Source organism: Pinus tabuliformis, chromosome Q (assembly GCF_031772625.1).
Source record: "Pinus tabuliformis cultivar Carrire ecotype Pingquan chromosome Q, CPIR1, whole genome shotgun sequence".
NCBI lineage: Eukaryota > Viridiplantae > Streptophyta > Pinopsida > Pinales > Pinaceae > Pinus > Pinus tabuliformis.
In genome coordinates this window covers 1,339,994,697-1,340,011,923 of record NC_142296.1, presented here as the reverse complement: position 1 = coordinate 1,340,011,923, position 17,227 = coordinate 1,339,994,697, and positions in this window count along the sequence as shown.

Sequence of the window (17,227 nt, the reverse complement as noted above, 5' to 3'; positions counted from 1 at the left end):
TAACTCCTGTTCCGTATCAGTAAGTGAGGTGGAGGTAGAGGTCTAGGGTCTAGGTCTAGTAATAGGTCGAGGGCTATGGCTGCTATCTATGGGAATGGTAGCTGGTGCTTAATTCTGTTAATGACCGATTGACAATGATCAGCTATCGGCAATGACCTTCAGGCAGCTATGATTGGCAATGACTTGGAGCTTATGGGTTCTGAATGAGTCTGATCTTTAAATAATGCGGCGGTAAGTAATAACCATTTGCGTGCGGCAGTAAGAAGCTGATGAGTGATTTTTCACTTCAGAAGGAATGGCTAAGGACCTGTGAGACATTCATTTGGGCAGTAACGACTGTCTTTCATCCCTTTTTAAGGAAGTACAGGAAGTACACCTTTGGCCGGCTCGAACAAGGTGCGAAGCCGCTTGCTCGACCAAAGAGAGAGCAAGGTTATCCCCTTATTCTTTCTTTCTTCCCCTCAAAGAGCTAGCTCTGCTCGCTTGCTTGCTTGCTTTTACTAACCAGGAAGGACCTTCTATTCTAAGTCTATCAGCTCCGCTCCTGGCATTTTTCAAGCCAAGGAGATAAGTGAAGTAAGGCGTAGCTATTTGATACGGCCTGGCTTTGTCAGGATGCATAAGCAGGCTCGACTAAAAGGCCGCCATCATGCGTAAGCATGGCTCGACCACCGGGAGAGGACTTACCGGGATCTACCTGTCTTAGTGCCGTAACACGCTAACTCACCCACAGGCAAACGACTGCCTACCTTAGTTCGCGCAATCCAATAAGGCCAAGGAAAGAAAAGAAGGGGGACCGTTTTTAATAAAGAGAGAACCACTAGCACTGAAAGGAATAAAGAAATACTGGAAATAAAATAATACAACCCAACCAAGACAACAACGCCACACAAAGAGAAGGCCCAAACATTCATAGTGAGAGTCAAGCTACTCCTATCCAATTGGTCACAAGGGCTTGCCACCTTCAAAGGATTCTAGTAGCAAGTAATTGACACAGTCCTAGAGTTGTCCCCATCGTTTGGGGGGAAGTGAGAAGGAAGGAAAAGGAGCAGAATGCATAACACTGATTTCAAGTAAGAGGAAGACATCATAAACATGAACCTGGCAAGGAACAGAACACACCGACTGAAAGGAATGGAAGGTCCCGGAGGGGCTTGCGCTTCCTAGTGCAAGGACCCGACAGGGGGCTCGACTGATAATTCTCTAGGTATCAAGGGAATTCCAATCCATTAGCTAGTAGCTAGTAGGATCTAGGGACCACTAGGGACCGTATACTACTAGGGACCGTATAGTAGTCAGTTCAATCAAGTGTCAGCGCTAATCTAGACATTCAATTAAGAAAATGGAATCTTCGGCTTCAGAGCCAGCCAGCTGATAGATAGCCATTGACGGGAAGTCATTGCTAGTTGGTTAGCCAATAGCCATGCATCAACAGGAGGCGGTCATTAACTAGAAATGACATACATATCCCTTGACCCTCTACCTCCAACTCTAACCTCGAACCTCACCTCACACTCGCTGACTGAGCACATGGTATCTAAACTGGTCAGGTATAACACCGTCCTGAACGTATCGGTACTGCCCACTGAACTAACCTCCTCACTACCAGGGCACGTGGGCAAGAGAAAGGTAACACAAATAGAATCCACCACAACCTTACTTTCTTCCAGGGTACATCGAACTAGTAGGGTAGATTTAGAATGGATAGTGCACCCTCCATACAAGGTAATGTAAATCTGGATTCCAGGACCCTTTCTTTCTTTGTCCACCCTTTCAATGGGCTCTCTCAATGTCATATCATGCCTATTATATAGGAAATTATGCTTTGCCATGTCTGTCCTTATGGCTTGCTTCGTAAACTACGCTCGCTGGAGTTAGTGAAAATGCTACTCCTTGTCCTTGCTTAGTTAGCTCGTTCTTCAGGTGTACTTGTAGCTCTATCTGTTGAGTTAGCTCTATAGTTCTGTATTGATTGAGTTGCCAATGCCAGAGAGAAGATAACAGCTACTGCTACTACCTACCGCGTTTGAGATGAGGTAGCTACTTTTCAGAAGCAAGAAGTCACAAGGTAACCTTCCCCTTAAGGTGTTTATAATCGACACCAAAGCAATCCTATAAAAGACACCTCTTTCCTAAGTGAGCTATTATTTATGCTCTTCTGGGATTGGTTGCCTATCTATCATGCAAAGAGGTCAACTCTCCATATCAGATCATTTATAGGCCTCTCATCAGCTTTTATCGATCTATCTCTTTGTCCGCTCTATATTTGTATACAACTACTAAGATGGTTAGCTCTTTCTTGAAGCACTCCTTCCTAAAGGGTTTGCTATTAAAGCACTACTTCTTTGTAGCTACCTACTTGTTCTATGGCCCTACTTGTGCTAAAGCACCCTGTGCTATGAAAGTGAGACAACTACTAGAGCTAAGCAAGCTAGGAACTACTACAGCTATAAACTAATCTTAGTAAAGCTAGCAACTACTATAGCAGTGATACAACTACTAAGCTATGAACTGTTGTAGCTAAAGTAAGACCCCTGCTATCCCAGTATACGGTCCCTAGTCTCTAGTGCACCTTCTTGAATCCATTCATGATAGGAGTTTGAAATTGAAAAGAAAACAATATGAAGTAGGGAAACCCTTCATATTCTTAGTCATTCGTGTCCTGATAAAATAGGGTGGACACGTCAATCTCACAGCTCCCTTGGATAGAATCCATAACAGAATCCAAAAAATGGGTCCTCCCGGGCCATATAACCTGACAAAAGAAGAACTTTCAAAGTGAACTCCTGCTGTTCTCCGCCAAAAGGAAGAGAACCATATCATTTCTTTCTTTAATAGAAAGATGGTGGCATACCTCTGTTTCTATTTTTGGTGCTGGAATGCTCGTGATATGATAAGAGCATTGAAGCGAAAAAGAATGGATAGGTGCATGGAGAATTTGGCACTTTTCAACAAAACAACCATAAACAGCATAAAAAAGTGCTATGGTTCGAAATTGGAAAGAGCCGAAGTACCTTTCCTAGGCAAGGGAAAGATTGATTTCATCGTGAAAAAAACTTCACAAAAGACGTTCCAGATGAGAACGAGAGTGAAAGAAGACTTGAGATCAATCTTTCCCTCCAGGAAGGAGTTATCCAGGTAGGGGAAAAGAGTAGTCAGGCCCGTGGAGGGGAAGATGATCGGAATTAGGTTCATGGGCGGTGAAATAGATAGGAAATGCTTTCTTTATTCCCTCAAACAAACAACAAATGCATGGATCTGTACCTTGAATCGTAATAAAAGAGAATCAATCTGTGTTAAAGCTCTCTATGGGTGGTGTGAAGGCATCCGCCCGCCAGGTAACTGGTTCTGCCCTTCCTGCTAGGGCACTAACTGGTGGATCATAACCTTCCCAGATAGGGTTAACTAATACTGGGACTATGCTTCTGGGAGGACCTATTCAAACAATGCTCCTGGGCGGGCTTTTGGGATGATCTTTCCGCTAAGTAATAATCGCGCAAGTGGTTTGTTTCCAAGCCCAATCTCTAAATTTCGTAAGTGAGCCTACCGAAAGGGTTGTTAAGACGCCAGGTTGTTGGTATAGGTCCGAACAGAAAGTCTTGGTATAGGCTGGTCAATACGAATGCTGTAAGTGCCAACCCAAGCTCGTACAATGCTAAAAGTTAAGGTAAGTGAGCCTGTCCAACGTGTCAAATAACAAAGTTAGGTGAGGGAGTTAAAGTAAAGATAAGAGGTGGATCGGGAAATCAGTGCAATCTCTAAGTTCAGGTCTGTGAGCCTATGGTAAATAGTACATGTGGTTAGTAGCAAGAAGGGACTAACATAGTAAACGTAGGTATCTAAAGTAAATAGCAATGTTCTTCGTGCCCACCTAGCCAAGCAAGCCTGTCAAATATCTATCTAAGTTTAGGTCACCCGGTCTATGTTAGTAAAAATCCCAGGTGATTAGTAGCATGGCAAAAAGATGAATCCAGCATCTAAAGATTCTAGCAATGCCGTAATAAATCCTAAATAGACTATCCTGGCCTGTCCGAAAAAGAGAATATAGGGCTACCCCCCCTCTACTAAGCATTCCTGGCTTCAGCAAGGCACGGTGTGGGCATCCATCTATCCAGCATGAGAATTGTTATAAAGGAAAAAACTATGGGATACTCAACCATCCAGCCAGTTGTTCCATCCAGAATTGGGAGAGCATGGGAAGCTACGAAAAATATTCTTAAATCCAAGTTTGACCAGTCGTGTCTCTGAAGTTATGGCTGTAGAGAATGAATCGGTCGGGCAGTTCAACGATCTCACCAAGCTATCCAACTGGGCAAAGGGGACAGGGGGAATGAGATACGAAAGTGCTAATCAAATAGGCCATTTTGATGATTCAGAATGGGGATTGCAAGACCTTTCGGGAACTTGAATGAATTCGATGTCAACAGACAGATAGATCAGGAGATGAGGTTAGGTAGGCACAAAAACCCACCACTCCAAGGCGGTTTAAGTAATTGATAATAAATCATATCTAGAAGCTGCTCGTCCCTCCGAAAGAGAAATAGTGCTACCCCCACATTTTGAAAGCAAGTGTTGTTGAACGCTGGTGAATGTTGTCCGAATTCATAACTAGTATCTGGCTGGCCGGGTTAATCCCATCCATAAATCCATCCATCTCGGCCCGAACAATAGCAGTCAATGGTGCCTAGGAACATTCATTAAGTAAAGTGTTATCAAACGCGCCCGCCTGTACAAGAAGAGCTCTATCCGAACGCCTGTGCACCAATGCTCTTCTATTTGAAGCCCTTCCATCCAATCCAATGGTGTAAGTCTAAGTAAGGCAGGCAGTCAATATAGGTTGTTGAAGTAGGTGAAAGTAGTTGGTAAGAGTAAAGGCGCTCATAGTAAACTAAGTGTTGACCCCCACCCCATCATCTGATATCTGATCTAATCTCATCAGTCAGTTCTCGCTGTAATGAATTCATAAATAGGGCAGTTTTGATCCGACAATTGATCCCACCACAACTGAGCTGTGAAACTTACTTCCATTAATGCAGTAGGCTTTATTCCCAGGTTGTCCCTAAAATAAATAAGGTACAGGAGTTTTTAAGTGTTGTGATTCAGGAAGCACTGAACAATCTTAATCGTAGTCTGAAGAGGCTAAGGAGTGATGGTGATAAAGAATACCAAAACTAAGTAAATAAAGAAGATACGACATAATAAAAAGGGTGATTCCTCTCCCCTTGGTCGAGCGGCCTTACGGCACCTAAAGAAGAGAAAAAAGAAGGGTTAGTAAAGAAGACCCCCATCCATCCATATCACATTTATAAAGATATAATGTATATAAAGACCAAACTTTCAAGAAATAACATATATAAATCCCCACCCCAAGGTTCGGTTCAACCCAGCTATAAAGTGCTCAATCCTTATAAAGACTACCTAATAAAGACTATAAGACTCTACTTTCTTTATCCTAATTCCTGATTCCTTATAAAGAGAAGTAATCTAACATATTCTTGTCATATAATACAAAAGACTATAAATCAACCTTTATACTATATTATATCAGAGCTCTATACTATATAATGAATGATACTACTTTCTCATGAATGAGAAAAACACTTATAAAAGGCCCTTATACTCATGATGATGAACCCAAGGGACGGAGTCACTCACTATTCATATGGTGAGGGTGAGGTAACGAACGCTCGACCCCTAGGCCACCATCGTTTTAACGCTCACTCATCATATGGGTGAGGGACGGAGTCACTCACTATTCATATGGTGAGGGTGCGTAAGCACACTCGACTGTCCAGGCCGCCATCGTTTTAACGCTCACTCATCATATGGGTGAGGGACAGAGTCACTCACTATTCATATGGTGAGGGTGCGTAAGCACACTTGACTGTCCAGGCCGCCATCGTTTTAACACTCACTCATCATATGGGTGAGGAACGGAGTCACTCACTATTCATATGGTGAGGGTTATCTCAGTACTATATATAGGGACCAAGGGTTAGTTACGCTCCTCTATTATGATATTGACTTCAACTTTTTACCAAGTATAACTTGACTATATAGAATAATATAACTTCACTATATAATTAAGTCCTTTCCTATTATTCCTACTATTTAAGAGAATCTCAAAAATTCCTAATCCTTGCAATAAAAGAGAATATAACCTAATTCCTAACTCAAAAGAATATAACGTCTTGATTTCTCATCCTAATCCTAATTTCCTATTCCTCAGAAAGAATACCTCAGGGGCTATTAAGAATACCGATGTGGTATTTAGTAGTGGTTACCAGGGGTTGTTCCTTTGCCTCGATATATGTGGTTATAGGCTGCTATGGAGAGGCCGAGAGTCATTATTGAGAAAAGAAGACTTTAAGGCGGGTTGTAGCTGGTTCGAAGGTGGATAATAGGCCCATAGATGGGTCTCTCGTTTCATTCTTATTAGTCAACGTCGATCACTTTTCTGATCTCCTGTTAGCTGCTCTTTATAGTGAGTTATAGATAATAGTTAGTTGAAGCTATAGTCTATATTTTCTAGTGATACCCTGATGTTATAGCTTTGTTGAGTCTTAGTTAGAGCTTTGTATAGTTATGAAATCTATTCCTACTCCTTCTAATCTAAGTAAGCTATCTAATTTATTATCTGACTACTATAACTAAAGAATACATAATCCCTACAAGAACAATACTAATACTAAAGAGTTTGTTCTATTCCTCTACCTAATATTCTCATTCCGTATTACTAATTCCTAAAGAAGACTTGAAAGAGTTATTCCTTTATCACTTCTGAACAAATGATTAGGATCGAGACTGAATCCTTCTAACCTCCTTGAGCTACTTTATATCTCCTTGTAGTGAATATAGATCCTAGTAGTGAAGCTAGTAAAGCTGGTCAAATGCCCAGCGTATGGTGTGTCAACAGTGGTGAAATTCCCTCACCATATGAATAGTGAGTGACCCCTAAATAATATGGGGCCCTTCCCTTCTCATAGTTAAGGAAAGTGTCTCTCCGTTACCCTAATGAGAGTGTGTCAGCAGTAAGTAATAAACCTACATATAGTTAGTCGTAGTTATTGACTATAGGAAAGGTCTACTATATAAAGTACATAACTCAAATTAGTACGGTGCCTCGCTTTTGAGCCTTTGTTATTGCCTTCTATACCCTTTTGGTGCTCCTGTCTTTTGCTATGCGGGGTAAACTGGCTATGCTCCCTTTGGAGAATCCGCTGGTGGATATCTTAGGCACTGGGGCTTACTGGCTTATATTGATCCCGATCTACCTATGCTTCAAACCAAGTATACTTACCGTAAAAAAGGTTTCTAACCCGCCGCCTTATGTTACCTATAAGTGATGGGAGTGGTAAGAACACCGGTTGATTCAGTGATTGACCCATCCATGAAAGTGTCTCTATCGTCATAAGCTGGGATAACCACGATAGGGGCGGGAGAGACGGATAAGTGCCCCGCCTTTGTAATTGGCTCTGGATCCGAAAGGAAAAAGGAGAGGCTTAGAGGGAGGAAGGATAGTGAGGTCTGTCAAGGCCAAGGATTTTATTCCCCATGGCCACGATGATTGGTTCAAGAAGCCCATCCCTGCTCCGGACACCTTCGAGAAAGGCAACATGGCTAATATTTCACCCACCATCACGGTGAACATCCCGGCATTATCGAGAACATACTTCTTGGAGCTTCCTTCTATCCCGAGGAGGTCTCAGCTTACAAAGCACTTTTCTAAGAGTTTCGCAATGTGTTCGCCTGGTCATATTCAGAGATGCCCGAACTAGATCTCGCCATTGTTGAACATCATATCGACACATGGATGGCAAGATGCATCTCCTGTTCGGTAGAAACAAAGGCCTCTCCATCCCGCCAAAGCTCCGACCTTTCAAGAAGAAATATAGAAACTCTGCCAAGCTGGGTTCATCTACCCCATCGCATACATGTCAGGGGTTTCTAATCCTGTCCTTGTGAACAAAAAGAAAGGTACCATCCGCGTCTATATTTATTTCCATGACCTGAACTAGGCTTGCCCCAAGGACAATTTCCCTACCCCTTATTATCGACCAAGTCATCGACGCATGCGCCAGCCATGAAGTCCTCTCCTTCATGGACGGGTTATTGGGGTACAATCAGATCCGGATACACCAACAAGATCAATATAAGATAGCTTTCACCACACCTTGGGGAACTTTCACATATTGTGTTATGCCCTTTGGACTCAAGAATGCTAGAGCCACTTTCCAACGCACCATGTCCTATGTGTTCCATGATCTAGTTCACATCATCCTAGCTTATCTCGACGTTCTCACTGCTCGCTCGAAGAAACGGTAACAACACCTGGAAGACCTTCGCGTTGTAATCCTGCAATGCTGGAAGTAAAACATCCACTTGAATCCCCTCAAGTGTGTCTTCTGTGTTACAGTTGGATACCTCTTGGGATCCATTGTATCCAAGTAGGGGATCACCGTGAATCCGCTCAAAGTCCAAGCCATCATTTCACTGCCTCCCCCATGGACTTTACACCGATTGCAAAGCCTTTAGGGTAAGGCCAACTTATTACGTCGACTGTTCCTGATTTTTCCACACGTGCCGCCAATAAAAAGAGGGGTTCTTCCGTGTTTTATGTAAAGACATAAAGTTCCGATGGGATGACCAATCCCAGTAGTCTTTTGATGCATTAAAAAAGGCACTCACATCTACGACGGGGAATTCAAAAAATTCTAACCATATTTGTGACGAAAAGGGGCATCTCAGAAGAAGGTGATCTCTATCTCCCGAATCCTTTCTGCACAGGACACAGAAGGAAGGGCCTATCCATCCTTTCCTCTTCGAGTTTTCACATGTCAAACATTTATTGCGCATAGCCAGTCCATTCTCCAACCTGAATGAGAAATCTGACCCGTTGTTCTGCCGCTCAGGCTTGACCACCACCCCAAACTCGAATTCCTGGAAGAGCATCAACCATCTACAAATTATCCCCTGGATAACTAGTTTCTTAATCAAATACTTAAGTGCATCATGATATGTGTGGAAAGCAAGAGCAGTAGCTAGTAGGTCATGTCTGAGCTTCTACAAGACATACATTTATTGAAAAGGTGGAGGCAAGCGCTTCTTTCTCCGTCGTGTGTAATTCATTTCAGCAGACGGCAACTTCCTACTAGCAAAATGAATGGGGTTATCTATATCTCCCTGCCCTGGTCGTGCTAAGACTGCCCGGCCGATCCACTTGCATCTACATGTACATGAAACTCCTTCTTCCAATTGGGAAAACCAAGATTGGCGCCTTAACCAACTTATCCTTCAGGAAGTCAAAAGCTTGCATGCACTCTGATGACCACGTCAAAACCCCTCTTTTTATTAGTCAGCTCCTCCGCGGCAATAGCAGCATAGTTCCCTATCAATTTGATGTAGTAACCGGTCATCTTCAAGAATCTATTTACTTCTTTTGGGGTCTTGGGTGGAAGCGGGTTAACTATAACTACTACTTTTGTTGGGTCTACCATAAGTATTTCTCCGCAAGTGATGTGACCAAATGGAACCCCAAAGGGAGTTGCAAACAAGCATTTATTCAATCAAATTCAGTGCGATCTGCAGAACTATACCTCTAAAACATAAACCTCAATACTTGGATGTAGTCCTCTAGCAATCCATAGATAGTCCAGTCATCCAAATCGATTTCTAGGAAATCATGAAGAAAATCCTCTCCTTATCAGTCGAGCCTGCTTACGCATCCTTTCAAGCATTTACCATAATCCTTGGCTGAGGCATTCTTCAGTCCAAAAGGCATCGCATTATACATAAAATACCCCCCATTCTGTGGTGAGGGTAGTCGTCTGTCTTTCCCAGCCATATTGACTTGCTTATATCCAGAGAAGCCATCTGTAAACGAGTACACTTCCCTTCCTTCCTTCTTTGTGATTCATTATCTCCTTTTAGACGGCTCACTTGCCGTCTTTCGGGGAAACAAGAATGGGGGGAATGAAACGACGATACCAATCTATTTTTGATAAGAAAGCTCGATCGCGTAGGCGGGCTAATCAATGTGATCTACGAACCTTTTGAAAAGCCGCCCCGAGAATCGATATTAGATGCTAGTTTTGACCTCGGGCCCTCTTGCTTCAGGCAACCCCCCTGTTTCTTCCTTATCCTTTCTTCAGGTCGATCTGGCACCATCAATCATAGTTGCCCTTCATCGAAGCCCCGGAACGGAGGAATTCGTTTACTCGGATTCGTTCTTTCATTTCGGGCCGATCGAATATCCAATTCTGAGAAATAGAGAAATGGCTCCATTATAGTTAGTCTGTTTCTTCTCACTCCGCTCGTTTGGATACGGAGGGGGATATGTATGAAGATTGGCCTTCTCCCTTCTCCACTTGACTTGCCGGTGGCGAAATCATCGATTCTAAGTGCTAATAATCCAGATTCGCCCACCCAACTTTCCCTTCTTTTGTGTGACTCATAAACCCAACCAGTAGGCAAGTGAATTTGAGCTTGCTCCCGCCCGCAACCACTAGATTATTTCAAGGGCTCGACCCTCTTAATATCTATATAGAGCAAGCGATAGCTGCGGGTTCTGAAAAGCAGACTCCGTTTCCTTTATTGGATAGAAAAGCCCTGATAAAAGGATTCGAGACACAGCATGGATCGGGAATAAAAAGAAGAAATCGGACAGCTCGATTGCCCTATTATTCTCATTTAAGGGAAAGCTTGGCCCGTAGATGATTATTTCCCCAACCATTAGCACATTCTAAGATTCAATAGTCATCTGAATCTTAATTCACTGCATAGGCTTATCTTCTCCTTGTCATCATGAACATGGAATACGATAATGTTACGTAGATTATGGAGATACACTGGTTAGTTTGGTTACTTCATTGATGTGTATAGAAGTATGAGCTAAGCTTGATTACTGATATAATGCCATTGTGAGTAGGCTTTATTAGAGCTATCCCTTGACTCATGTGCATATAATACGGGCTATCATATACAGCTACTAACACAAATAAGGCATATATGGATACCAAGTCAATCTTATAACCATAATGAATGGGCTTTGTACTATCAGCTAACACCAATTTGACCAGTAGCATATGCCGATTCACCGTATGAGATATGAAAAACCATATCGAATTAAGGGGAATAGGTTGTGTGCGTACGTCTCAAAGGAGGTGATTCATAACATGTTGTATACTAGTTTCTTTTATTCCGGTAATAAGGCAGTGTTACTATGAATGGTATAAGGCTTATCATAGAGCCTAACCTATCAGTAAAGCCGAGCTAAACTATACGGGAAACATACACCCTAATAAGTAAGCTGATCAGAGTATAAGTACAGCTAAGTTAAGTATGATCAATGCATGTTATAAGCTAGTTTCAAACCAGTATGATTGATCCGAGCTATTACATGGGTTCAGTGTATGAATGAGTCATATAAGGTAAAACAAAGAGAGTAGTCTCATATATGTTACATATTATGGAAATACTGTAATATCATGAAGCTTTATCATTACACACAGGTCTAATAGTTCTACTACGAACCAATGGTGTTATGACCACTCATGTTCCAAGTAAGCTGATCTAAACCAGTACTCATGCTTTGATTAAGACTGTAATCATAGTATTGTTATGAATAATGATAGTGTAATCATAGTGATTGATCTGTGTTGATACTAATGAATGATCATACTGGAATACTAGTATAACAAGTACGATGTAAACTACATGCACGGAATCCTTATGGTATAGGTAATGAAACAGGGGATTACACTCCTTACATTGATAAGCTGTAACTCATAACTATGTTTCAGTAATCATGTTCTTCTAGTTCATGTTTCTTGTTCTATCATAATCAATGAGATCCATATCTCACTCATTACACCTGCTAATCTTGTATCATAGCTAAGCTCTATAATACAGGTGTTTGATTTCCACACGCCTGTAATCATTAACCAGTCATCATAGCTATTTCTATAATAAGCACTAGTGAGATAAACCCTCAGCCATGAACCTTCAGCCTTGACCCTTGGAACCTTTCACCTTCAGCCTTCACCTTTCGACAGAAGCCTTTTGCCAGATGCCTTGACATTCACCGGGAGGAGCCTCACCAGGAAGGAGCCTCTCACCCTCCATTCACCAGTACCCATAAGCCATGTGCCTTTCACCAGGAAGCCAAGTCCAGAACTTAGTAAAGGCTAATTGGGAGCTTAACGCATGGATCTTTATTTAGGCAGTCTCTCTTTAGGGCCCCTTTAGGGGGCTGGTACTAGGGCTGGTACTAAGGACTAATCAAGAAATCAAATATTGACTCTACGGGCCTTAGGGCAAGTAAGAAAGAAAGTAGTGTCCATAGGGCAGTCCATGGGGCTAAGGCTAAGGCTTGTATCTTAAGGCTTAAGGCATGGGACTAATGGCAATACTTATACACCTGTATTCAGGATATGAGCATTACTGCATGTGGACTAAAGCAAGTAGACCTACTGCATAAACTAAAGCTGCTAGTACTTCTTATAGGGCTAGTATCAATATTGAGATGGTCACTACTCTGTCTGGTTTTGTAGCTACGAGTAGTTCAGTTGCACGCGGCGGGCTACATGGCCATTCTGCTCTAGTAAGATGCGATTTTTGGGGTGGTAGGACGAGTATATGATTCAAGACATAGCCTAGTCTAATAGACGAGTATATTCAATAGCAAAGTGCAGGTAATGGTATCTAAGTAACACCCTATAAGTAAGGCAACCAACCAGTGAAGGTATAAGTTTTCCCAGACGTAAGAGTCTAAACGTAGTCTACCTCTAATTGTGCCCCACGGTAGCGCTTCTGAGGAGTGGATCAATCGCATCACAGTATGGAACCGGTTGTGCAGTAAGACATTTACGTAATCAAAACGTTGACGATCATCACTAGTAGGGAGTGTACATGTCTATCCATGTCTAGCTTCCCTATTCTCGAGGGGAGGGGTTACCAAGGCGAATTCCCCGGCCAGAGTATAACCATCGAAGCATCCATCCAAAGTGAAGGTGTAACCAGACCATTATAATCCAAGGTGGCCTCAATATTCCATCCATCCATCCAGCCATGTCCCTGATTGAAGTTCCGGCTATTTATACTCTATCCGGCCGGGGCAGTTCAAGCAGCTAAAGTTCAACCCTATAGGCTACCGCAGGAGCATCATGCTACTAATACCTCAGCTAATAACCCACCATCCATCCGGTGCTTCTAAGGGAAGGGGTTTATAGCCATTAATTCCTAAAGTGTTCAAGTAGGGCTAAAAAGGCTAGCTAGCCCTGAAGGTGTACAGTCAGAGTGCCATAGCAACAAAGGCATTTATAAAGCAAGTGTGATAGCATATCCAATGAGGTTTCTCTGATGGACCACCACATAATCCACCAAGTAGCAATCCGTTCGGCAGTTCAAGCAGCTAAAGGTAAGTCAACCCTCCCCTGCCTCTTGGGACCATCCCTGTAGGAGCATGCAACTAAAAGTGTCGATCCCTAGGGTTAGTAGTGACCTGGTCTGTACTCTTGGGAAGCTATACTCATAATGGCTACACTCATCAAAGGTATACTCAGGGCATATAGCTCTAGTCTGTGCCAAGTAATTGATCATAGTCAATAGCCTGTGGTCGCTGATAGCCTGTTGTCATTGCGCTTGAATGAAGATCATTCCCAATCAATCATTCCCAGAAAGTTCCGATAGACAGGAAAGAGGAGTACTCGATTGAAGGTCAGTCAGTGCCACTCATAGTTAGTTCTCATTGACGATAGCCCATAGTTGAGGCCAGGAGTCGATGCTGCTAGTCAATGTCTATTTGTTGTCAGTCATAACCAGAAGGTGGTCGACAGCCAATCATAGTTGATATAGCCAGAAGGGCATTGCTAATAGATGGTAGTCAGAGCCGCCGGTACTCATAGCCATACAGAAAGAAAAATGCTAGTCATAGCTGGGCTTGGATACTCATATTTTCTCATAAACTGGGATAATTGGGCTGGGCTCGGCTAATTGAAGCCGCTGGGATGGGCTTAGTACCCGGATGATCCAATCAATCCGCTTGGCGAATCCACAGGGAGAGGGGACGACTCAATGGGGCTTCAATGGGGCCTAATTAGGGGCTACTCAATGAGGCTACTTTAAGCTGTCAATAATCCTAGATTTGATACATGTGATACTGATAGTAGGTAGTTGATCCCAGAGTTGATGCACTTGATGCTTAGCTTTCTTTCTACTTGAGTTTCTCTCACTCCCAATATGAGACAATCTCATGTACCCATCGAGGGATAATAAATCGTCCCCATGTTCTATACCCTCGAACCTCCAACTCACTTACCGGTAATGATACTAGGCTCTTATGCTCCTTGTGATCCAAATATAGTAGAGAAGCCACCTCTTTGCTTCCTGAATTCACCCTATCAATAGGTTCTCCTTGGTCCCCCTAACTAGCCTAAAGAGAGTCTGTCCATTGGAGTGAAGATCTTAAGCTGTAGAGAAATAACTACTAGTATACAAGTCAGTTCTTCGGAGAGTAATATCTAATTGGAGACGAAAAGGTGCGAAGCCGCTTGTCCCTCCGAGGGCAAGGTTTCTCCAGTCTGGAAGGCTAACCTCGTTCTGGTATGACTCGTTCAAGTCAATCCTTTGATTGAATGGTTTAGACGGTATGGCTGGGCTGAAGGTAAGTATTCCTCCATCTGAGAATGCTACAACGAGGAGGCACTGCTTGAGATCTACTACTTTAGAGCTCAACTATATCACCAAGGCGCTATAAATAGTGCCCTTGCCTTACGCTTTGCGTGGAAAAGAGGTCCCAAAACAGACTAACAAGTTGTCACATCGCCATATTTTTTGATTGAATCCAGATTAACAAGTCGCCTAAGCCTTATAATTTCAACTGGACTTCCGAGTGACGTAAACGCTCCTCATGTTATCACTTTAGAGAAAATCAACCTGGTCTCGAGTAACCCTAACTAGGAACTATAATGGTAACCATGCTCATTGTATAGAAAGCTGCTTAACTTACTTATGTAAATACCGTCACACTAGTTCAACAGTGAATCAGTAATATGCAGTTACTCATACGTAGAAAGGTGATGACTATACTAGTATCTCCATTGATCCACTCTTAATTATGTTATAAGCGTAATGATTGATTACTGTGAATATTTAGCTCCATATCCTGTTGCTAACACTAGTGATTACACATATGGGATTTGATCATAACTATTAAGCACCATATTATAAATAAGGATATAGCAACCATTTACCGAGTATTGTTACCTTTAGATACCTGTAGCTTAAACGTATCCATATAGATAAGTACTACATGTTATCTTATCAATAAAGGTGAAGTATTGATTACGGTTATGCTTGGATCGGGTTCATTTTGACAGCTATTACCACATTAATGGGATTCATTGACTCCAACTATGCCAGTAATGAACACTGTGACAACTTGTTATGGATTCTACTCTATTATGATTGATTCTACTTTATTACGGATATAAGCTTATGTCTACTTATACGGAAGAGTAGTAATTAGTCTCACCATTGTAACATATATGACTAGGATTACCTATGTAAGGTATGTATTACTTATACTTATACCGAGATAATTATACTGATAGCTTGCAGCTTCATCATATCTAAGCTGCTTAGCCCCATGTTGAGATCTCGTGTGTAGGGATCTGATAGCGAGAGGATCGAAAAGAAAAACTGGGTGAGTCGCCACATGAAGTACTACCTATAGTGTGTGGAAACTGCGGAACATCGATTCGCTCTGTCTTAGGTCAGAAGCACAGCCAGCCTGTGTAGAATGGCCACGATAAGAGTACTGCCTGATCGACTTACATAACCAGTTTGGGTGGCTCGGTTCACTGCACTCACACCCCGATGGTAACTGAGTCCAGAGATATATGGGACCATATCGAAGCAAAGTGAAGTAGAGAAGGCTGGAGTGGAGTGGGTCGAATGAGTAGAGTGAAATAAAAGGATTGAATGGTTCAAAGAGTGGATGGGTTGGAGGTACAAAGTTGAAAAAAGAAGTGAAGGCGGCTCAATACTTAAGAGTGCGAGCTGTTGGTACACAGAGTAAAGAGCGTGAGGGATGGGAAACATAGATGGAATTTTGGTCATTTTGTTACTACCATGGGTCACCATACAGAGAAGGAAAGATCCGTGTAGAATGGATAGGAAAGGTATCTCAAGAATGACTAACGGATACAGGTCGAGGGGAAAGTCAAAGTTCCCTGGTTAGTGAAACACGTCGCCCAAAGGTATTCCTACGGACTCGTTCCACTAGTGCTTATTTTCGTGCTGGTCATTCTGCTTGGCCCGGTTCTATTAAAATGTTGATTTAACTGCTAGGAGTAGTGCTCCTGGGATCATTACGATCAGAATTATTATGTGTATTAATTACCATGTTACACTTAGTATGGAACTGCTGCGACTTCAACTGTTATTGGAATTTATCCAGGAACTGGTTACGCTGCTTAGACTGGTGCTGATTTTCATGCTGGTCTTTTTGAAGAATGGCAGTTTAACACGTTTACATAGCTAGGGGAATGGACTCGATAGGATTGGATAGTCTTGCTTCTTTAAACCTACGACTTCCCCCTTTTAGGCTTCGCTCAAATAGACCCAACGATCCTGCCTGAGACTTGATACCTTGCCGCCTGCTGATCCCGCCTACTGCTTGACCGCATGCCTTATCGATATTACTGCCCGCCTGATATCGACCTTGCGACCTTCTTACTTTTCAATGGCAAGAAAGCAACGACAACTTCCATTACTTTAGTTCCTTGGTCCTTTATGAAGTCAGGTTCATTAGCACTTAGTTTTATTGATCGGTACTTTATGGTTGAGGATGACTGGATACATCGTTAAGGTGGTGAAACAGGCGAGACATGGAACGGAAATGCCATTTGAGGAAGGTTTTGCTAGGGATGGAATTCACCTCTGCTGATACTGGTGCAGCGTTGGATGCTTGGGAATACTATGGGGGAACATTTCATAAATAGGCCTACGCATTAAGGGAGCATAGCGGGCAGTTCAAAGAAAGCATAACGGGAAAATAAGACAGAGCGTAGCGGGCAGTAATGAAAAAGCGTAATGGGCAGAGGAGACAGAACATAGCGGGCAGTAATGAAAGAGCATAACGGGCAGAGGATATTTAGCGTAGCGGGCAGTTCAGAGAGAGCGTAACGGGCAGTTCAGATTGATCAGATTGGGCAGAGGAAACAGA